This window comes from Balaenoptera borealis, assembly GCF_965194805.1.
Source record: "Balaenoptera borealis genome assembly, chromosome: 18".
In the NCBI taxonomy this organism is placed as follows: Eukaryota; Metazoa; Chordata; class Mammalia; order Artiodactyla; family Balaenopteridae; genus Balaenoptera; species Balaenoptera borealis.
In genome coordinates, this window is record NC_138877.1 from 76,673,618 (window position 1) to 76,696,763 (window position 23,146).

Consider the following 23,146-nt stretch of genomic DNA (forward strand, 5'->3'; position numbering starts at 1 on the left):
CTCTGCTGAAAAAAGGGACAAGGACCCCCTGCTTCCCAAAGGACATGACTGGGTGAGGCAATGGCTTTATGGTTCCGAGAGAGGGGGGACACACTTGTTAACTGGTCGACTGAACCACAGCAAGATCTCTCTCCTTTTTTCAATTCTTAGTGAAAATTACTCTAAAATTCACTCTACTTTAATAAGCAAACATTCTCTTCTCAGTTGGATACCAAAAAGAGCTATGTGTGAAAGGAGTAGAAAAATGAATGGCTCCCCCTTTGTCTGGAGAAACCATTCCCTTCCGTGGAAAGGTAAAGGCACGAGCGCAGGAAGCAAGCGCATCATAAATCAACAACACTAATTTGGAATTAGAAAGGCAGGATTGGCCAAAGGCGTGCTCCAGTTTCTCCTAACCCACATAGGCCATTAATATCAACGGCACGCAGATCACAAGGTCCAGCACGGGTTCTTCCGTTCTTCAGTTACTTGATCCGAGAGCAGCATTTAACCCCGTTCTCACAACTTCCTTCCTGAAGCGCTCTCCCGTCTTTGATCCCCATGACTCCATATTCTTTGGTCTTCCTTCTATTTCTTTGTTGCTCCAGCTTCTAAGTGTTGAAGTTCCTTAATCCTAAACCTTTTCTCTGCTCTCTATCATCTTTCCCTACTGATCGTCATCAACAATTGATGTGCTTCAAACTTCCATCTATTCACAGATGACTTTTAAATTCATATTTCTGACATAGCTCACCTCTGAGCCCCAGACTTGTGTTTCCCACTACTATCTCCTCCTGGCTGTCTCAAAAGCACAGCAAACTGAATAAAGTTTTACCTTCCCTTCACCTCTCCCCTAACTTGGTCCTTCTCTACTGTTTCCTATTAGTGAATGGCCCCTCCCTCTTTCCATTTGTCCATCCTTGATTCCTTTGTTTTCCTTACACCCCATATCTAATCATTAAGCTCTGTCCTTTTTCCTCCTAAATCTCATCAGCATCCCTCCCTACATCTCCTGCCCCACCTCCATCCTCGTCCGAGCTACAGTCACTCTCATCTGGATGCATGTGATGGTCTTAATTTGTTCTCCACGTTCCTTGATCTGCTCTATTCTTCACACCACAGTCAGAAAGCGTTTTAGCAAAAGACTAATTGGGTTGTGTCCTTCCCCCTTTAAAGCCTTTGAATGTCTAAGTCCAAGCATAGTCCTCCCCTGTCGGATGCTGGGCCTGTAGACCAAACGTTGCCCTTCCCCCCCGCCCCACTCCCTGCACCAGACCCCAGCTCCACAGGACACCCTGCCCCCTCCTAAGTAGGGAGGGACACGTGGACATCCTTCCCTCTGCCTGATCCATCTTCTCTTCCTTTCCTTGACTGGCTCACTTTTCATACGTCTTTAAACCTCAGGTCGAACCTTATTTCTTCAGTGTGGGCTTCCCTAACCCCCAAGCAAAGCCAGGATCCCCATTATATACTTTTCTAGAACCCCAAGGACCTGCAAGATCGTCCTTCTTGTCAAGGTTTGCACATCTGTACTTATTCGTGTGGTTTTGGGCTTGATGCCTGTCTTTCTGAGGAGGCTAGAAGCTCCAGGAGGACAAGGACCAAGGCTGTTTGCTCCTGATTAGGACCAAGGCACACCAACCCTATGCCAACTGGTTCTCAGCAAAGATGCACGGGATGGAGGACAGAGTCAGGAACCCAAGGCAGGGAGGAAATCTCTTCATCCTCAGGATCACTGCTGATCCTTCCCTACCCGCCTGCCTTCCGCATGTCCCCCACACTTGCCTGTAGAGATGCTGCAAAAAAAGGGGATGAGAAAGGCAACGGCCAGGAAGCTGGAAGGCACAGCTATGAAAGCTGATTCCCCCAAAAAACAATTCGGGATGTGAATTGGATTCACCAATATCATTACTGTAATGTCTGGGAATTTCACATCTGTTCCTGAATGAGATTTATCTTTAACATTTTTTCATTCTTCGCTTGTTTCATTTTGATATCAAGAACGATTGGGGGAGTCTTCATTTTTTACTTTCAAGAAGAGTTTGTAAATGTTTGAAGCTGAGGCTTCCTCGAAAACTTAGAAGAATTTGCCCATAAAATTGCAGAAGCCTGGTATTTTGTTTGTGGGAAGATTTTTAAATATTCATTCAATTTGTTTAATGCTTATAAGACTGTTCAGGCTTCCTAATTCAAATACAGATCGTCTCAGAATTTTAAAAGCCAGTTTTGGTATATTTCTAGGAATCTGTCCATTTTGTTTAAATTTTTATAATTTTTAAGAACTTTAAAAATCTTCCCCTACGTTCCCTTTGCAGCCCTATTATTGAATATTTTTGCACCCCACCTCCAGCTTTTCTTGATCAGTGTCACCAGAGGATTATTTTGCTGTCTTTCCCAAGAACTGGTTTTTGACTTGGGCAACCCTCCCAATGTTGCTTTTGCTATTTTATTCCTCTCTATTCTTACCTTTACCATTATTACTTCTTTCTACATTCCAGGCTTGCATTGTTTTGGTTTTCGTAACTTTTTAAATGAGAAGTTTAACATTAATATCTCATTAACTTCTTTCCTAGTATATTTCTCTAGATCTCCTTGTAAGCCTCATCTGAACTGTCCCACATAATTTTTTTTTTTAATAATTTAAATTTATTTATTTATTTATTTTTGGCTGTGTTGGGTCTACATTTCTGTGTGAGGGCTTTCTATAGTTGCGGCAAGTGGGGGCCACTCTTCATCGCGGTGCGCGGGCCTCTCACTATCGCGGCCTCTCTTGTTGCGGAGCACAGGCTCCAGACGCGCAGGCTCAGTAGTTGTGGCTCACGGGCCTAGTTGCTCCGGGCATGTGGGATCTTCCCAGACCAGGGCTCGAACCCGTGTCCCCTGCATTGGCAGGCAGACTCTCAACCACTGTGCCACCAGGGAAGCCCCTGTCTCACATATTTTGACAGGTGGTGTTTTCTTTACTGTTTAGTTGTGTTCTTTTTATTTGCATTGATTTTTCTTGAATTGATATTTGACATAATTTAGAAGTTTTTAAAATGTCTCAATATATGCAGTTTTCAAAAGTTATCAGCCCCTCATTGATTTACAACTTGATTGCATTATAATCAGAGAGTGTGGCCTGCTTTTTATTTTAATTCTTTGAGATTCATTTAGACTTATTTTGTGGCCCAGTGCATGGTATTTATGTAAATGTTCCTTGTAGCAATGAAAATAATGGTACTCTTACACTGTTGAGTGGAGTTTTTATTATATGCCCATTAAATTAAATCCAGCTTGTTAATTGTGTTGTTTAAATCTTTCTATCTGTACTAAATATTTTCTGCCTGACCTGTCAATCTCTAACCAAGTTATGCGGCTATATCCAAATATCTTAATGAATTTGCCCGTACTGCCATGTAATTCTGTCCATTTTTTTGCTTTTATATTTTGTGGCTATTTTATCACACCCATAAATATTTAGAATTTTTATACCCTCCTAGGCAATTTAAACTTAAATCAAGATATAATGACCTCCTTCATCTGTAATAACAGTTTTTGCCTTTTAGCCTTTTTTCTGATAGTAATATCACTATATTAGATTTCTTTTGGTCGTTATTTGCCCTGCATACATTTTTCAATTAATTACCTGAGCGTTTCTATGTTCTTATGCTTTAGGCATATCTCTTGCAAAGAACACATAATTTGATTTTTAAAATTCCCTCTGGAAATCTCGTTTACCTAGCAAATTTATTCGTTCCAATTACTAATATATTTGGATTTATTTCCACCATCTCATTTTGTACTTTCTCTTTGTCACTCTGCTTTCTGTTTTATTTCTTTTTTCATTTGTTTTATAGATTTATATATATATATATATATATATATATATGTATGTATATGTATGTACAGATATTCACTTAAAATATGTCTAAAGTTAATTCAATATATCTACTCTTCTCATGAACAAGGCAGAGAACTTAGGAAACTCTTACCATCCCCACCTGGCTTACCTGCTGTTGTTGGCCATCTGATCTCAAAGTACTGATGTTACCCCAATAAGTTAGACATTTCAATTATCATCCCACAAGCCAATGATGGTTAGACTTTCCCACGTGCCCCGAGGGCCCTTCCTCCTCACACTCTCCTCTGAGATGCTTCTCATTCTCTCTGAAGTCGATCCTGCCATAGTCCCTTTAGGAAAGATCTGGGGTTATAAGCTCTTCAGTTTTTGTTTTTCTAAAAAGTATTATTATTTCACTCTTGATCTTGAGACATCATTTCATCACATACAGGAACCTAGACTGATGTTTGTTTTTCTCACTCCTTTAAAGATGTTATTTAACTTTTTTTTTCTAGTGTGTACCTTTGGTTTCGTTTCTTTTAATCAGTTCTGAAGAATTCTCAGTTATCAGCTCTTCTTTTTTTCCCTCCCTCGGATTCTTGTTTCTTGGTCATTTTATATGTGTGTCTGATCCTTATGGTATGTGAAGTCTTTGTGAATTGAGATGAGTCACTTATGGCTTCTGCTTATTCTTCCTCATGTGTCCTTAAGGTATGGTGATTTGATTTTGTTGTGAGTTAATATTTTGGCCAAATGTGGTATATGGAAATCCCTGGGGTCCGGGATTGAGGATTCTTTTCTCCAGAGAGGATTTGCCTTAAAATATACTGCATGCCACTGGAAATGTCCCTGTGGTGCCTTAGCCTGGGGCTTCCTCGAGCACAAGTGGTGCCCAGTAGAGCTGAACTCCAGATCCACGTGAGGCCAAGCTCAGGATCCCATGTTCTCAGAGGAGATGATTTTTCCCTTCGGAAATGGACAAAGTTAGAGATGTTCTTAGTTCCATTGCAGGCAGTCAGGTTTTTTTCACCCACCATTCCTCTGAAGCTATAGTTCCTTCAATTGTCCTAGTTTTGCGTAGAAGGCTTGACTTCAACTACAGGACTTTGCAAGCATACCCAAGGTCCCATCCGGAAATGGCCACATCCGTCCCCAAAGCGAGGTTGCCAGGGTTGTCATTTGTCCCCAGACTTTGGCGTATTAGCTTTTACACTTGCCTTCAGCCAGCTCTGGTTTCATTTTATTCATATTTTTTCTAACCCTTAGAGAGTTCTGGGGTGGGATGTGTGTGTGTGTGTGTGTGTGTGTGTGATTTATTCAGCATGAGGACATTTTAGAAAACCTGATCCACTCCCCCTTCTCTCAGCTGATCTCCTTGCAAACCTCTGCTCTTCTGGAAAGGAGGGGTTTTGACAGATTCCCTTTAGCTCCTAGTTCCTATAGAATGGCTGAAACCCAGCTGGTTCTGGACATGATAGGATGCATGTGTTTAAATCAGAGACTAGGGGACTTCCCTGACAGTCCACTGGTTAAGACTCCGTGCTTCCGTTGCAGGGGGCGTGGTTTCCATCCCTGGTTGGGGAACTAAAATCCCACGTGTTGCATGGTGTGGCCAAAAATTAAATAATAATAATAAATAATAATACATTAAAAAAATAAAACAGACATTGGGTTAAGAGAATTGTGAAATTTTCTTTTTGTTTTAGTTCTCTCTCTCTTTTTCCCACCAGTGAAGAGAGGTGAGGGTGTCACAGCACACTGTAATTACTGGTCTATCCACGGAGCCTCCTGTTTTATTCTGTTTCATCATTTTCCTCTTCATTGTTTATCACGGGCACAATCCTTTCCATACCAGGCACCAACTTAAATGTGTCTATTCAATGTCCTTGGATGCAAATGTACCCTTGAAAGACATACAGTATAAATGTGATCTTAAACTACACAAATAATGTTGTGCTACAAACCCTGTTTTGTTTTTCCACTCAATGCAGTGTTTCAAGATTTCTCCATGTTGCTAAATTTTGCTTGATTATCCTTTTCTTCTAAGGGGTCTACAGATGCTTTATTTCCTGCTAAATGATTGCTAGGAATAAGAAGAGGAAAGATGACATGAGGAATTCTAGAATGAAGGCGCTAGAAGATGATGAGGGATGAAATCGTGCAGAGCTGGAACCATGGAAAAACTTTTCCCCCTTAAATGTTGTAATTTTCTCCCTGAGCCAATCTCAGCTCCATTCTTCCCTCTTCTCTACCAAGTACATGTTGCCTTCTTGACATTGAGCAAAGCTCACCCTCTTAAAGGTTAGAAGTCAGCAATGTGTCTCACTGTCTGCAGGGCTGGTCCCTTCTGGAGGCTCCAGGGGACAGGCCATTTCCTTGCCTTTTCCAGCTTCCAGAGGCTGCTGTGTTCCTTGGCTCCTGGCGCCTTCCTCCTTCTTCAAGGCCTGCGATGGTCAGCTTTTCACATTGCATCATTTAACGCTGAATCTCCTGTCTCTCTCCTTCCCTGTAAGGACCCTTGTGGTCACCTTGAGCCCAAGCAGATAACCCAGCCTCATCTCCCCATCTTAAGATCCTGAACTATGCACATCGGCAGACACCCTTTTGCCGTGTAAGGTGATGGAGTCACAGGGTCTGGGGAATTGGGATTTGGACTGTTTGGGGAGGAGGAGAGGGCAAGATTCTGCTGGCCACCAGTGAGTGCAGAGGCCGGAAGCTGTAACAACTAGGTCCCCTTGGAAACACTGGTGGCTTCTCCTTGGCCAAGGGCTGCAGAATCCGAGGTGCCGGTGCGGGGGTGGGAGTGGGGCACGTGTCCTTTCAAAGTCCTAAAGAAATGATACAACAACAACAGCAAACAAAGGCTTCCATGGAGAACCATCGGAAGCACAAGTGAGGGGTGGGTGTTCACGGAAGAGAATCAATAGCCGGGAACAGGCACCGTGAGTCACCAGCACCCACACCAGAGCATGAATAAGCACCCGGCACAGCCCTAGAAAAGGTTACCGATGAATATTCAGGGACTTATTATCCTCCAGAAGAAACTGAACAAGCCGTGCTGGAAAAAAAATCATTGTTTCCTATTGCCAAGTGCTTCACGCCCCAGTGGAGCTCAAAAGTCCTTTGCTTTCTCCTCTTTTGTTGGGTTTCAGCCTGAGTCTCGGCTTGCGGGAAACTTGTCGGGCAGACAGGGGCACCCAGCCTTGTCCCCCAGAGGCCCGGTACCCAGCAGCCAGAGGCGCATCTCAGAGAGCCCTAGTCTGGGTTGGGCTGGACCCCTGAGAGGGCTGGAGCCGAAGAGGATGTGAGGGGTGGTCCATGCTGGCCCAGGGAACACCTTCAGGAAGGAATCAGCGCAGCCTTCAAAGGTTTGTGTGCCATCCCGGGAAGCAGAGCCCTGCCGCAGGATGCATGCCAACCGGCCGCTCGCTGGTACCTTTCAGGCTCCTTCTCTACGATGGGTCAGAGACCTCTGAGTCTCTATTTCTTGTCAAAGCTGTCTCAGGCGCCCTCCCTCACAGGTGCCTCCTTAGTACTGCAGTCTGTCCTCCCTCCTCATTTGCTCTGCAAGGAGCCAGGAAAAAAATTCTATTTTTTAATTAAAATTGCCTTTCTTTGGGGGAAGCATATGGCTGCTAAGAGTGATGGATTAAACAGAATGCAAAAGGGGTACCGATCGGAAAACAAAAGTTAATAGTCCCTTCAGGAATCCAGCTAGGATGTTAGCTTTAAGTAAGAAAATCAAATCACGGGATAAAACATCCAAAAACAAAACAGGAGGAAAAATCAATAAATTTTGAACTAGATTCCGGAGTAACATGCTTAGTGATATGAGTAAAGAGAAAACAATAGCGTGTATCTACTCTGTATTGTGCGTTATTCTGAGAACTCTTCACGCATTATGTCATTTGATGCTAATAAACTGTAAAGAGGGTTGATTATTTCCATTTACCTGAGATGAAATGGAAGCACAGAGATGTTAAATCACTTTTTCCAAGGGCATTCTTGTTAATAAGTGACCGTTTTCAGAACATACATTAACACTTAAACGCCCTCTGTCTTTGCATGACTTCCAAAACAAATGGCATTTAGAAAAGGAAATTTCCTGGAAATTTCAAAGCTGTGATCATGTCTTTTTTTCCCTCCACACCAACAGGAACATTTTGAAGGAAACTGAAATACTTGCACTATCGACTTCTTGGAATTCTTTACAGATTAAGTCTCTGAAAGCCTTTTCCAACATTATAAGAAAATTAAGAGTCACTTTTGCATTCGCTGTTCAATGCAGTTTCTCTCTGACTTGGAGGAACTTTTTATCAGACCCAGGTCAGATTTTCCTTGTACACACTGGGAGGTGTATTTAGTGTCCTAGGGCGATTGCAACAAAGTGCCACCAACTGGGTGGCTTAAAGCAACGGAAATGTATTGTCTAACAGTTCTGGAGTCCAGAAGTCCCAGATCAAGGTGTCTGCAGGGCCGCGCTCCCTCTGGACTCTGGGTGGAATCCATCCTGGCCTCTTCCAGCTGCTGGTGGTGGCCGTGGAGCCTCAGTGTCTCTTGGCTCCCAGCTCTGAGCCAAGCATCCCTCCAAACCCTCCCTCTGTCATCACGGAAGCCTTCTCCCTGTGGGTCTGTCTTCACATGGCCTTCTCTCCTCCTAGAAGGGCACAGCCATAATGGAATAGGGCCCATCCTGTTGACCCCATCCGAACCTGATTACATCTGCAAAGACCCTATTTCCAAATAAGCTCGCATTCACAGGTACTGGGGGTTAGAATTTCAGCATATCTTTTTGGGTAACGAAACTCAACCCGTAAAGGGAGGCTAGAAAGCCTTTGAAGTACAGCAGTGCGTGAACTGCATTGACTCATTGATGTTACCCCTATGCACATGTCTATTACATACAGGTTTAGGCTCTTTGGGGAATTCAGCTAGGAATAAAGTCAGTGTCTCCCTCACGGTGATTTCAGGCTAGCCGGAGAGGCAAACACATAATCACACTTGTTTGTATATAACTGTGTTGTTATAACTGGTTGAGTGCTTATTACCATTCAATCCAGGGGGACACAGGTCAAGAAAAGCCTCTCCAAGTTGGAGACGGTTTAGCTGTCTTGAAAGGTGACTAGAGTTCACAGCCGCTGGGGATGTAGGAGATGGTGAAGTCAGCCAGGTGGGAAGGAATAGAGTTTTCCAAGTTCCTGAGGCAGCAAGGGCCATGGAAAACCAGTGAGTAGGACTGCACGGGCAGCTAAGAGGACCATGGGGTTAGAAGAGACCAAGGCGGGGAGCTGTGCCCACCCTGATGGTGTCTTGTAGACCCGCTGTCCTCACGCTGGGCTGTTCCTCAGAGCCACGTGGGCCCTCAGCCGAGCACACAGGCCCGGGGTCCCCTTAGTTTCAAACTGGTCCTCGAGCTGATGCTGTGAAACCTTTCTCGTTCACCTCATTACTTTTAAGATCATTGCGAGGCCATGGAAGAGCTTTAAGACGGGGCATGAAAAGAGACAAGTTTCTGGACTCCTTCAAAGCTGCCTGTCTTGGGTGGAAGTGTTGGTACACATCTCTGTTCTTGGCTCGGAGACCTTTACCTGTGTCCTTCCAGTGCCCTCGGTAAATGCACACCCACCGGAACCCTGAAAGGATACAAAGCAAACACTTGATAGCATCACCGTGATTCTCTGCTTTTCTTACAAAAGGACCAGCGTGGACACCTTGCCCTACATCTGTAACTGCAGGATAGCAGGTGATGAAAGCCAGACCATCCACGTGGTGCCAGATTCTGGCTGTGAAGCCAAGTGTTGGGATCTCCTGGCTGCTTTTCCTCCCCCCAGAAGAGTGCATCCCAGGTTTATGTCCCAGTGGAATGAAATTGATCAACTGCCTTGATCAGTTGCTCAGCTTGGTTACTTACTATCTGTTCGGAAGACAATCTCTTCACCTAGAGAAATCCAGCATGAAGCCTTGACCATCCTGAGCTCTGCTCCCTGTCAACAAGCTAGGAGTCATGCCTTAGGGGTTGTGTGTACAAGCGTGTTGGAATAGAAGAGAGTGAGCTGGAAAGTGGGTGACAAATCGATCCCGCCCACGTCGTGCCTGCTCTTTCACCTTTTACCCTGAGTCACCGTCATGCTCCCAGCATGAATCATAGCAGCTTGATTCAAGCATCCGTCTTTCACACACAAACTCCATCCTGCGTCCACATGGTTTCAAGGCTACCAGTTAGTTGAATATACCTACAGTAATCAAAGTGTGCCTCCGGAGAAGGCATGGTGCCCCTCAAACCAGCTTGCCTGGCTCCCCACTTGAGTCCCCAAAACATTTCTAAATCCTGTGGCTGCAATGAGCATAGAAGACTTTTGACTCCATTGTACTCTTTAAAAGCATCTTCACTCATCTCTGTCTTAAATTATCTTCTCGATCTGCAGATTGATAGGCATTGGACAGAAACACTCCAAGCTGTAGACCACAGACCCAGCTGAGCAGCAACACGACCAAAATCCAAAGCATCGCATCTGATTTCCAAGCAGAGTTGAAGTTGGTTGCTTCACCTGGCAGGCTAGAGGAAAGAAGCCAACATTCCTGGTATTTGGAAAGTCTATGACATTTTAGCTCCATGTTGTATTTGCATTTTTCAAATCTATGATTCTTTTTTCTTTTCACGTGTACGTTGAAATACCTTAACTGAATAATATTTATGCAGCTTCTTTTCTTTCTTCCTCCCTTCCTGCCATCCTGCCTTCCTCTTTGCATTCGCCCATGTATGTGTTTTGCATTTACCTATTTTTAGACTTAGTGGCCCATGATTGGCGTTTACTTTTTTGTGTACGTAATCCGAGTTTTTATCTTTTAATAAGGTATTTCAAATCACTTCCATTATTTTTTATAAAAGGGAGTAATACCAACATATCAATTACCTTATTTACTGTTTCTTTCCTTATACTCTTCTTCTTTTCCCTTCCTGAATTTCTCTGTGCTGTTCATCACTTTTCCCACCCCTGCATCTTCCCGGCGTAGGGCGTAGTAGGATTCTTTCCCCTCCACAAAGGTAGAACACTCCCCCAGCCTTCTGTCGGCCATGCAGCACTGCCTTCGCTTGGAGAACGCTTACTCATCCTTGAGTCTCGTTTTAAAATGATTTTGCCCTGTGAGAGCATCTTTAGCCCTCTACTCCCTGGCTTACTGTCTTTCCTGGTCTTGTATGATTACACAGTCTGTCCAGCTTCTTTGCAAGAGGAAAAGCTCCTTAAAGTTAGGGATGATTCATAACCAAGCACTTAGCATGGTTCCCAGGACAAAGTGGACTCAATGAATATTGGTGGAATTGTTGAATGAATAGTTAATTAGTCAGGAAGCCCAACTAGCCCACAGATTATGGAAGATCCTAGGAAAGAGTGACAGCCTCTGCTGTGGGAGCCTCATCTTTGTTTATCCTCAGCTTTCTTTTGTGCCTGAAATCAGCTGGTGGTCAATCTCCATGCCCATCTCAAGTTGGCCCCTGGGGAATGCAATCCCACTATTTCAGTAGATCATCTTTGCAGCTGTGGGTCAGGCTGGGAGCTCTGTCAGCGTCTCCAAACTCTTTGTGTTCTGGCTCTGAGTTCAGCTGTCAGGGTTCACCTCTGCCCACCAAGTTCTCATCCACCAGGTGAAGAAGAACGGGCAATGACCCTTAACCCACTCCCCTGAGATGCTGGGAAATCTATAGCTTTAGTTTCCTACTCGAATCAAGCCACACCATCAGAGGGCTCTCCCCCTGGACCACATTGCTTTGGCTTTTCACGGAACTGCATGGATGGACATTTTAAGACCCACCTTCCTAAAATGTATTATTTAAGCTCTTTAAGGTGTAAATCCCCATAATTTCACACCTACCATTTTTGGGGACCCATAAGAGAAATTCCACTTGTGTATAAATAGGAGAAGAAGATGTGTTCTACCAGCCTGGATGTTTACTTGTTGCTGTTTATTCTTATCCTACTACAAGCCACATATTCACAATTGACTTGGCCGCTAAAAATCGTGGAGAAAAATAGGCCTCCTCCCTCCCACCTATGTGGCTTTGTTATTTCCCACCATTTCCCTACTTCTGAATTGTGCTCTCCTTTATAAAACACAGCAAATGAACTTCTCATAGGTAAATAAACTTTATAAAATGTAGCAAATAAACTTCTCACAGGTCACTGATGCTCATAAAGAAATATCATATCTCTTTTGACAAACACAATAATGCCCTGAGGTTGTTATTCTCACCCTCATTTTTTCACATGAGAAAACTGAAACTCAGATGGGAAGACCGTGGGTCTGAGGTGTTGCTTAATTTGTCTGAGGTCACACGGCTGGAAAGGGGCAATCTAGTATCTTGATTGAAAGTGTTGTCTCCAGATTTGGGTAGAACTAGGCTCAAATCATAGCTTCGGTATTTTCTCTGTGTGACATTCTGCTTAGGTTCTTTTCCTTCATTCCACTGTAATAAATATGGATAATTTGTGAATCTGCTTTAGGGATGATGTGAAGTTAGATGACATAACGAGTGTAAAAAGCTAAAGTTCAGTGTCTAAAACAGCGTAAGCTCTCAATAGACTTCTGTGTTGTTTTATAATTTTTATTTTAAGTTGGACTGTAGTTGATTTACAATGTTGTGTTAGTTTCAGGTGTACTGCAAAGTGATTCAGCGATACATATATATATCGATTCTTTTTCAAATTCTTTTCCCATTCAGCTTATTACAGAATATCGAACAGAGTTCCCTGTGCTATAAAGTAGGTCCCTGTTGGTTATCTATTTTAAATACAGCGTGTGTATATGTCAATCCCAAACTATAGATATTTGTTTAAAAGACAAATAAACACTGGATTTGAATCTAGGAATTTGGATTCCGATCCAGTATCCCTTTTCATTAAACCAGGTTCTCAGTCTAGAGATGATTGAGAGAGATTTGTGAGCCAGGTGGAGAAGACCCAAAGTGGGTGACAAGGTGTGAAACCAGAAGCCACTTCAGCTGAACCCACCTGCATCCACAGACAAAGCTTCTGATCTTGTGGCTTGTCATGTGAACCATGGCTGAAAAACACATTCTTGCAGAGAAAGTGCCTTCCTTCCCACGGGGCACCACCTTCATTTTGATATTACAGAAGCACGCTGAACAGTTAGCCTGTAGATAAAGGACACTTGGTTGTAGAAAAGTGTAGACCTGAGTCTCACTGTCTACACACCACACATCAGTCCATAAAGGAAGGTCTAAAAAAGGCTTCAAAACATTTGACTCTTCAAGGGAGAATAGAATAGACCAGACCAGACCAACTCATTCAAGTCCATGATTACCCAGAAGAAAGACTTACTGACTTTGATTAGCTATAACTGAGATGCAGATCAGCTTCTCCCATCAGTGGCTTGTGGCTAACTGGAGTTCTATGTCTTAACAAACTCTTTTTTTGTTTGTTTGTTTTTCAACATAGTCACTGTAACTATGACAAACCCTAGCATTGGCATTAACAAATTCTTAAATTGTGTTCGAGCTGAGTGGAGAAGCTTTCACCCCTCAGTGATGTCTGCCATGAGCCCAGGTTAGGGGAAAATGTCAGAATTGTGCAATCTTTGGCCTGGAGATGACATTTTCCCATCATAATCCTTCATCCTGCCTATTGAGTCATCTTCAGTAACCGGACAGAGGAACGTGTCCTTCCTCTGCCCCCTCCCATAAATAACAGAACACAGCACAGTAAAAGCCAGGTATCAACAAGACAACATTATATTTTTGGATGGCATCCTATCCCTGCAGCTTTTCTAATAATTCAAGGACCTGACCTCTGCAAAGCGATTCTCACTGGGAATAAAACATTTGCTTCAGGAGGTTCTAAGGTGAGGGCAAAACAATTTGTATTTGTTTAAAACCTAATGTCATCCATAATTAATGGGATGACTCTGGCTCAGTAGAGCTTGAAACCACTGTGTGTATTTGAAGCTGGATTTCTAGTTTCTGAGATGAGGAATACATTTACTCTTAAGCTTTTATTTTATTTTTTCACGGAAAAGATGATTTCCAGTGACTGAACATTTCGTATCTTTTCAGTATGTTTTTGATGAGTGCTTTTTGCTCTTAAGTGGTAAGAACAAGGCCAATCTGCTTTTAAACAGTGGCCCTGAAACTTCAGGTGTCAACTTGGGTAACCATGAGTCCTTATGATGTCTTTCCTCCAGGCCATCATTTGAACTCTTGACACAGTTTTTGAAAAGATGGTTTTGTTTTTTGTTTTTGTTTTGTTTTTTTAAAAAAACAAACAAACAGTTAAAAGGCTTTTTGTCTATCTTGATATACATTCAAAAAATAAAAGCTTTCCATTTTGTAAGTCAGTGTTCAGAAGAAAAATTATGGCTCATTGTAATATTATTGAAACCTACTCTTCAATAAATGTACATCTAAGTGCGTGATGCTACGCCCATACAGAATGAGCCCCGAATTTCCCTTAGGTGATCATGTCCCAGCAGAGGCCTCGGTGAACCTGTGTACGGGCAACTATGCCAGGGAACATGGGAGGAGCAATTTTCTCATTCGTTTAATCCGTCCGCCCTTCAAACGCTTTTTAGTTTTCCTGTATGTAAGGTTTCATGCTTTGGCCTCGTTCATATACAGAATCTGATCTGTAGAAACACCCAGATAATTCCAACACAAATAAGATTGTGCTGAGTGTCTTAAAAACAATGTAAGTAGAAATATCATCAATAATGGTTCAGAAGGACAGGGATTCGGAAAGGTCCCACAGAAGAAGTTGGCACTTGTGTTGTAGTTGAAAGGGTGGGAAAATTGTGACAGAAATAGATGAGAAGAGAAAAGGTAACCCAGGTGTACAAAATGGTTGGAAGAAAAGGACAAAGAGGAAGTAGCCTCAGGTAATTAGCGAAGTATCATTTATTTACCCCACATGGAATATAAATCACGTCATCTGTCCGATAAGGCAGTAATGGGGTTTGAGATGGACTTGCAGGGGCTCTTGAATGGCTAGCAAACAAGGTTGAAATGGACTGCTGACATCATAAGTCTTTACGTTTATTTTTTGAAAATATTCTGATTAAAACTGTGCTTGGTCATAGTCATTCGATAGGGGTGAGAACTCAAGACACATAAAAAAGGAGAAATTGGCAAACAATTTAAGTCAGCGAGGGAAAGAGTACCCAGTATCACGCTCTTTCAGCTTAATATCCTCTGGAAGCAGTAAGAAGTCAAGAGCATCCTACTCTACAAACTGCGAAAATGACATAGAGAAGGACAAATTCACTCCTTCTAGAAACTGATAACCAAGTTGTATTCATTTTCAAGTCTTTTGGTTTCCAGAGTGGGTGGTCTTTGGAGAGCCTGCCTTTCCTCTAACGTTTACGTGATGGGATTGATGCAGAGGAAGAGACTGATGAGGAAGATGGTGGAAACTGCTGGAGAGACAGCTCTGAGTAAAAGGAGAGGACGAGATGGAATATGCAAGGAGAAGGACTGTCTCAGAGAGGAGCGGCAGGTCACCCATGGAGGCGAGCAGGAAGACAGGCACGTGGGGCTAGGGCTCACCTCAACATCCAAGTGCTCACAGAACATCTCCACTCCAACGTCAAAAGTCACAGATCAAAATAACATCAAAAATCAAACTCACCTCTATTGTTTTTCTAGTCCCTGCCCCCCAGTGCACTCAACACATCTGGTCATTTATGAAGGTGCTTTGTTATTACCTACAGCAGAGCCATCATTGGCCAGCAGTCTTCAGACTGGGAGGGCGTGTTTCCCCGGGTGTATGAGATTTTTAGGTAGGAGGTAGGGAGGAATGATTATAATGGAATCATTTTCAGATCCTTACTTTGCAGAGATTCTCTTTCCTTTAGCTTGCAACATCAGCCCCTCCACAATCCCCTCTTCACATTTGTCATCTCCCACTTTACCAAAGATACTCATACATACCCATTCTAACTGGACTGGGGTCAAGGTAAGACCAAAAATCCTCTGAGCACTGAACAAAGGGACAACAGAACAATCATAGTCTTTTGACAACAAGCCCAGAAAGCTTAGGAAAGACATACCGAGTACATCAGCGCCTTATGCCATGTAGGTGGGTGACAACCTCAGGGCAGTTCCAATGCCTCTGCATCTACCTACCAACTCCCCCCAGGATGGAACTCAGAATGGACATGGTTGCCATGGGGACATTCTTAGCTAAGTAAAAAAATCAAGTCAGCCTTTTTCTGGCAAAAATTAAGTCTACTTTAGCAAATCAGGTTGACCTTGAGAACTGGCTTATTCTGTTAGATGGTGTGATAATCACTTTACATGAATGTGATGAGAAAAATCTTCCACTCCAAGGTTTGAACAAATCTACGTTTAGAACAAATAGACCTCCATACATATTATAAGGGAAAGTTCATCCTGACAACAACACGTGAGAACATTCTCATTTCCAACTTAAATGTGGGAGGAGGTACACCCATAGCTTTTCCAAATTACTTTAAGGGGTGAGGGAAAAACATTTGAAGATCACAGGCTGGCTTATCCCCTCATCCAAATGCTGTTGCATGTTTCCCTTCACAAAAATACACATTGGAATCAAAGAAGACAGCGTGGGGGGCTTCACTCAAAGCACAGAAAAGGTGTATCACGGCTTCTGTGGCTACTTGATAGTGAAGATTTGACACGTGGTGGAATGTGGCCTGTAAGTGACCCTCATGCCACATCGTTGGTGGTAACGTCCTGGGGAGAAGCCCCCTGGTCCTCCCTGCTTCACACCTGACAGGTGGGAACAGTCAGAGATGCTCACACCTGTTCCCATCCATCCCAGCATCCACAGACGGAGGTGGACCCCCGCCAGGAACGGACAGCGTTTTGCCCACTGCTACGCTCTCACTACCATTCGATTCATATTTTCTTATTTTACTGAAGTATAGTTGATTCACAGTGTTGTGTTCATTGCTGCTGCACAGCAAAGTGATTCAGTTATACATATATATTCTTTTTTTATATTCTTTTCCTTTATGGTTTATCACAGGATACTGAATATAGTTCCCTGTGCTCTACAGTAGGACCTTGTTGTTTATCCATCCTGAATATAATAGTTTGCATCTGCTAACCCCAAAAGATTCATATTTATCAAATGAATATTTCCCATGCTCTCCCCAACACACGGCTCCAGGTATCCACTGAATTTCTAGTACCATAAGAAGTTCACTTTCTCTTGTACCACTCTACTGCCCCAAATGCTAACACTAAAGACAATTCTTAGAATAAGGCATTTCTCCATGAGGGTGCGGACTTCCATGAAAGTAAAACAAAACACTTATCCTTTTTTACTCAAAATCGAGAAAAACATGGGGGAGGGAAAGATTGGGAATTTGAGATTAGCAGATGCAAACTATTATATACAGAAGGGATAAACAACAAGGTCCTACTGTATAACACAGGGAACGATATTCAATATCCTGTGATAAACCATAATGGAAAATAATACGAAAAAGAATATACATGTATAATTGTCACTTTGCTGTACAGAAAAAATTAACACAACTTTGTAAATCAACTAGACCTCAATAAAATTTTTTTTAAAAAGATAGAGAAAAACAGACTCAGCTGAGAGCATGGAGAAACTACCATGCCACGAGATGAAACACTCAGGGCCGGGTCTGGTGTCTGCGGGACCAGGAGGGAAAGTTTCCAGAATGACCTGCTCCCCGTCCAGGACACAGAGACAATTACCCTGAGGTCTTTCTATTTGTTTTTCCTTCTGTGATATGACAGCCAAGAGCTACGGGAAACATTCACCAGCATCATTGTAATATCCTGAAAAGCCCGAAGGGAACAAGAAAAAACAAATCTGAAACACTTCAAAAGGAAGGAAATGTGTTCTGGGGAGTTGTTCGTTGTTACTCAAATATACACACAGACTATATTGGGTGAAGTATTTGCCTCTAATTTTAAAACATACCTAGTTTGACGGAACAAAGTTAACTTTCTCTTCTTCCTGCAGCTCAAGGGCCTTTCAAGTTGTTGCAAAGCTTGAGAAAAACACCTCATAAAGCACTTTTGCCATCTCTGTAACTTAGGACACTCTGGTTAGCAAATGTTTAGTTGACAAATCACAGTATCTGTTGCCGTTAGAAAGACGAAGGCATGTTCATCTCGGTCTGCAGCCTCACGGAGTTTACAGTCTAGCTGGAGAGACAAGGTAATACTGGACGGGATCACTGAGAGGTTTCCATTCGCCTTTAACATGAAACCCACTTATAGGTAGAATCTAAAAAAAGGATGCAAATGAACTTATTTACAAAACAGAAACAGACCCACAGACTGAAAACAAACTTATGGTTACCAAAGGGGAAAGGGGGTGGAGGGATAAATTAGGAGTTTGGGATGAACATATGCACACTACTATATATAAAATAGATAACCAACAAGGGCCTACTGTACAGCACAGGGAACTCTACTCAATATTCTGTAATGACCTATATGAGAAAAGAATCTGAAAAAGAATAGATATATGTATATATGTATCACTGTACAGCGGAAACTAACACAACGTTGTAAATCAACTCTACTCCAATATAAAATAAAAATTAAGTTAAAAAAGTAGGAAGTGTTACCTAGTATTATACTAGTGGTAACCAGTAGGGAGAGGCGAGGGGAGGGGGCAAATTAGGGGTAGGGGACTAAGAGATACAAACTACTATGTATAAAATAAATAAGCCACAAGGATATATTGTATAGCACAGGGAAATATAGACATTATTTTGTAACGACTTTAAATAGAATACAATCTATAAAAACACAATCACTAGGCTGTACACCTGAAACTAATATAATATTGTAAGTCAATAATGCTTCAATAAATAGATAAATAACTAAAGGGAGATGTGCACATGAATAAAAAAATAATAAATGAAACCCATATTCTCCAGGTGGGCCTGTAGGACACACAGTATCCCCACCCCCACACTGGCCCTTCACACTTGGCTTGGACCACACACATTGCCCATTTCTCTGGAATGCGCCATCTCCCTCCCTTGATTTGGATTGATCCAAACCCCTCCCCTCCTTTGGATCTCAGCTGGAAGGTAACTTTCTCAAAGACTAGCCTGATACTGAAAATCAAACAGGACGTTGGTGCTAACCTTCCTCCTCGTGCCCCATTCACACGTGGTTGTTTTCAGTCTGCTTCAATGCAGGGTCTGCCCCTCGTTTCTTTAACTTCAGACTCCGTGAGAGAGGAAGGGAACCTGTTATGTTCACATCATTGTTCCTGGTCCATCCTAGACCCTCAGTAAATAGGGTTTGATGCGTAAGCAAATGCATGTAAGCAATTCATATCCTGAAATTACCTGCACGTCACCATATTTCCATGCTGGGGTAAATATTGTCATTCCCGATGCACACAGATGGAGACACAGAGGCTGAAAGAGGTCTAATGACTTCTGGACCATTGTTTAATTAGTATCTGGATTCTGGGAAAGTGCTCTTTCCATAGCTCCATTAAGATGTAAATGTCTTAACATAAAATACCTGGGTACCTAAGTCAGGGAACAGAGGACACTTAAGAGGGACGAATGGGCAAAGCTAAATGGGATTGACTCGGCTCCCAGGTGCCACATCCTCCTGGAGCTGGACCTGGAAATAGGAAAAGATGGAGCTTAAAGAACACACTCAGCTACTACTTGGTGAATTTCCAAGAAACCTTGGGCTTCTTCTCGTCTGTAAAATGGAAATGTTGACCTTGAGGGTGGAATGCTGGGGGACGGTGATGAAGACCAGTTTCCTTAATTCCACACACTTTGCTCTGAGGTTAGGACAATACCCAAGGCCATGTGTGGAATCTCACAACGGACAAGACTTGCTCCCCATGTGGTGTGTCTGTAGTAATGCTCTGGGTTTTTTATGATACAACTCAACACACCCAGGCTCTACCCATCAACAGGGAAAAAGGACAAGGAGATACAACTTCATACGACAGGTATGTCCCCCCGACCCCAAGTCTGATTCCTCCAACGCCTGGGCAATTTTTTTTCAGTTTCATTGAGAAATAATCAACATACATCACTGTAGAAGATTAAGCCTCCAGCACGATAGTTTGATTTACATATACTGTGTAATGATGACCACAATACACTCGGCTAATATCTATCTTCTCATCTGTACGTACAATAAAAAGGAAAGGAAATGGTGTCTCCTTGTGATGAGATCTCTTAGGATTTTCAATCTCCTAACAACACTCTGCCTGGGGAATTTTTATTTTAACGTTTCTAATTCCAGCTTTACCTTCAGAAACTAAAGTGGTCAAAGACAAGAAAACTATTCATTGTTTGTGCAACAGCCAACAGGATCTATCAGCACGGGTTCTAAACCACAGAACACTGAATGGAGGAGGAGTGGCATTTGGTGAAGGTCTGTTCCCTGGTTGCTTCTGTAAAATCTATGTTTTTGTCTCTAAAACAGGAACAAGTGTCCTACATGAAATTATCAGGCTACCTGGTCGTTGTCACAACTTGACAAAGAATCGATTGAGGAACCAGGTAAGAAATTGAACTTTTAATATTGCTTTAGGCTCACCCCTCTAAAATGCCTTCCTCTCTGTTTATGGAGACAGAATCAGCTTTCATGTTTGAAGTAACATCTTGCTTCCACTACAGGATCTTCTCCAGACACCGGCTCAGGGTCCTCACTCCATCCAACTCGTGTCTAAGGCAACTTTGTATTATGAGCGATCAGTTTAGTGGAACAAATGCTGCTCCTGTCTCGATTGTAAGCTCCCTGAGGGCAGAATAACGTGTTTAGAGAACATCCAGCTCTCGTGTTGACCTCCTTATCCCCTCATCCTGACCATAGTGTGATCTGAAGCTGGGGCTCCTTCTCTGGGTCTCACCAGTGGAGGGAACCTGAGCTCTGAGTTCTCTCTTTCTCTCTGTCTAGCTCTGTTTATCACACACACACACACACACACACACACACACACACACACCCTCTGAGCCACCCAACCACATGCCACACTTGGATGAAGCTGTATCTGATGGGTGAGACCCTTGGCCTGGCTCTACTGCTGAGCAGGGTCGCTGCACCCTAAGGGCAGCACCCAGCACCCACCAGCCGCTCCTCTGCTTCCTCTTTTCCCTAAAGTCACTTGGGGGAGTGGCCCGATCCCGATCCCTCGGCCTTTACGGATGATGAGACCTGCCTTCACCAGATGGAGCCGGTCTCCCAGCACCAGCTCCCCCGATACCCCATGGGGCCGGGGCTGCCCCGAGTCTGGTTTCAAAGAAGAAGGAGTAGGAAGCAAAAAGCCTTGCTCAGTTCCCCTAACTCTGCTTAATCATTAACCCAAACTGTCGAAGTTAGCATTCACCAGACCTCAGGGAGACCCACGGGAGTGCCCAGGTCTTGGTAAAAGAGTGTTTTGTTTCACTTTTAGGTGTAGACGTTTTCGAGGGTGGCAACCTCGACAGGGATACCCCAAGGGAAGAGGAGCAAGAAAGAATTCTGTGCCCAAAGCCCACCCCCAAATTCCTGGAATTCTTGTACTTAATAAATATTGTTAAAATGAAGATCTGTCTTAAAATTACAAATATTAGAAAATAGCACATTCACAAAAGTAATGTGTTTGGAGGCATTGGTATCTGAAGATTTCCCACCTACTGAGTCTCCCTAAGAGGTGGGCTACAGCATTTTCTGGTATTGGGACTGCATTTCACTTGCCCCTGAAAGGGCAGCATGTTTGATAAACACTCACTTGTTCCTTGAAGTCAGAGCTCTCTGAACGAGCTTCTCCATGGGTGTAAGCAGAGCAGGTGCCCTTCCCTTCATGGCCCAGATGTTTATGCAGTTGTTCATTATATAGATCACGTTGGATTATGGCTTTTGTTAACAAGTCACATTGGAGTTTAATGGTGGCGCTCTGTGTGTGCATGAGCATGTGCGTGTGTGTGTGTGTGTGTGTGTGTGTGCACACGGGTCTCTCTCTGGGCTGTGAACTCTCTGATGGGAGGAATCATGACGGCTGCATTTCCATGTCCCAACACCTGTCCCAACGTCAGAAATACAGGAGGAAGGTCAATGAGCCAATGGCGGCCGCCAAAGCCGTCCTTACTCACCCACGTGCCACGAGCGTTGCTTGTTGGCTGCTGGAGTTGATCCCGGGCTCAGCCAGGCAAGAGGCTGTTCCATCAAAGAGCCCACGTCTCTGCCCCAGGACCACGTGTGGGCAAATCAGAACCCACCCTTGGATTTTTCTACCGAAGATATCAGTAAAGACTGTCCAATTTGGGGAGCATCACTAAGCTAGTGATCAGTTAAAAACGATGAGCGAGCCTCCAGCCTGCCAGTAATCTATCTGCCCCTCCCGGCCTCCACGATGCTAATCCGGATGACCCCCACCGCCTGCCTACTTTACCGTAAGTTTTCAAATCGCCCCTTGACTGGTTTGTCTGCTTGCTCACTTGGGTGCCCCCAGTCTGTTTTCTATGCAGCTATCAAAGTCCAACTTCTAAAATGCAAAATGTGATCATTGTGCTTTTTTGCTTAAAAACCTTTCAGTGACCCAGGCTAAAGTACCGGCTCCTTAAAAAGGTCTGTACGATGACACATCGCGATCCTGTCCACGCCCCATCTTCTGCCTTGTACCCTCCGCTCTTGGCTTTTCAGTCTTGCCCCAGCCTTGTGGGTTGCCTGGAGCTCCTGGAAGACCGTCAGAGTCCCCTAAGAGACAAGAAATTCCTCCTCTCCCCTCCTCCGATCACCACTCTGTTTTATGTCCCCATGGGGCTCTCTGTGCCCCTGTTTTGACACTTCCATCTCACTGCAGCCTAAGTGGCCCATTTCTTATGGATGTGTCTTGCTGAGGCAGGATTGCATGGCCACACTGTATTAACAACTCCAGGACCAAGCCCAAGGGCCCTGGAGGTGCCCATCGGTGATTCTAAAGAGATGGGCTGAATGAGAACCTGCCTTGGGAGCACTCATATTATGGTTCAGGTAGGAAAAGAAGACGAAGCAACAGCAACACCGTTGGAGATGATGATCCCAGAGACAGTTGGGGGACAAGGCATGTGGGGCTTGGAGGTAGAGGGGGGGGATGGCCCAGCCTCAGCGGGGAAGGTTCCCCCCCGGGGACAGAAGGGTCCCTTGGATCTGGGTCCCTGAGAAGTCTCAGTGCAGTGATGCGGTGGCAGTTGGACAGTAGGGGGTATAAGATGTGAGATCAAGGCCAGAAGGAAGGACAGAAGAAACGGAGGAAGAGCGAGGGAAGATGCATAGGAGGTTTGTAAGTGTCATGATGTTCACAAGCCGCGTTAGTCAAGCTTGGGGCTAGAAGTCAAATTCCAAGTTGAGGACTGAGG

At 43.7% G+C, this 23,146-nt stretch overlaps 1 long non-coding RNA gene across 1 annotated transcript in view; it reads left to right on the forward strand.

Moving 5' to 3' along the window:
* Positions 1-3,839: 3,839 nt before the first annotated feature.
* LOC309616074 overlaps positions 3,840-23,146 on the forward strand; it is a 32,410-nt gene continuing 13,103 nt past the window's right edge. The window contains exon 1 of the long non-coding RNA XR_014237258.1: positions 3,840-22,781. This is a non-coding gene — a long non-coding RNA (uncharacterized lncRNA). The remainder of the gene's footprint in view (positions 22,782-23,146) is intronic.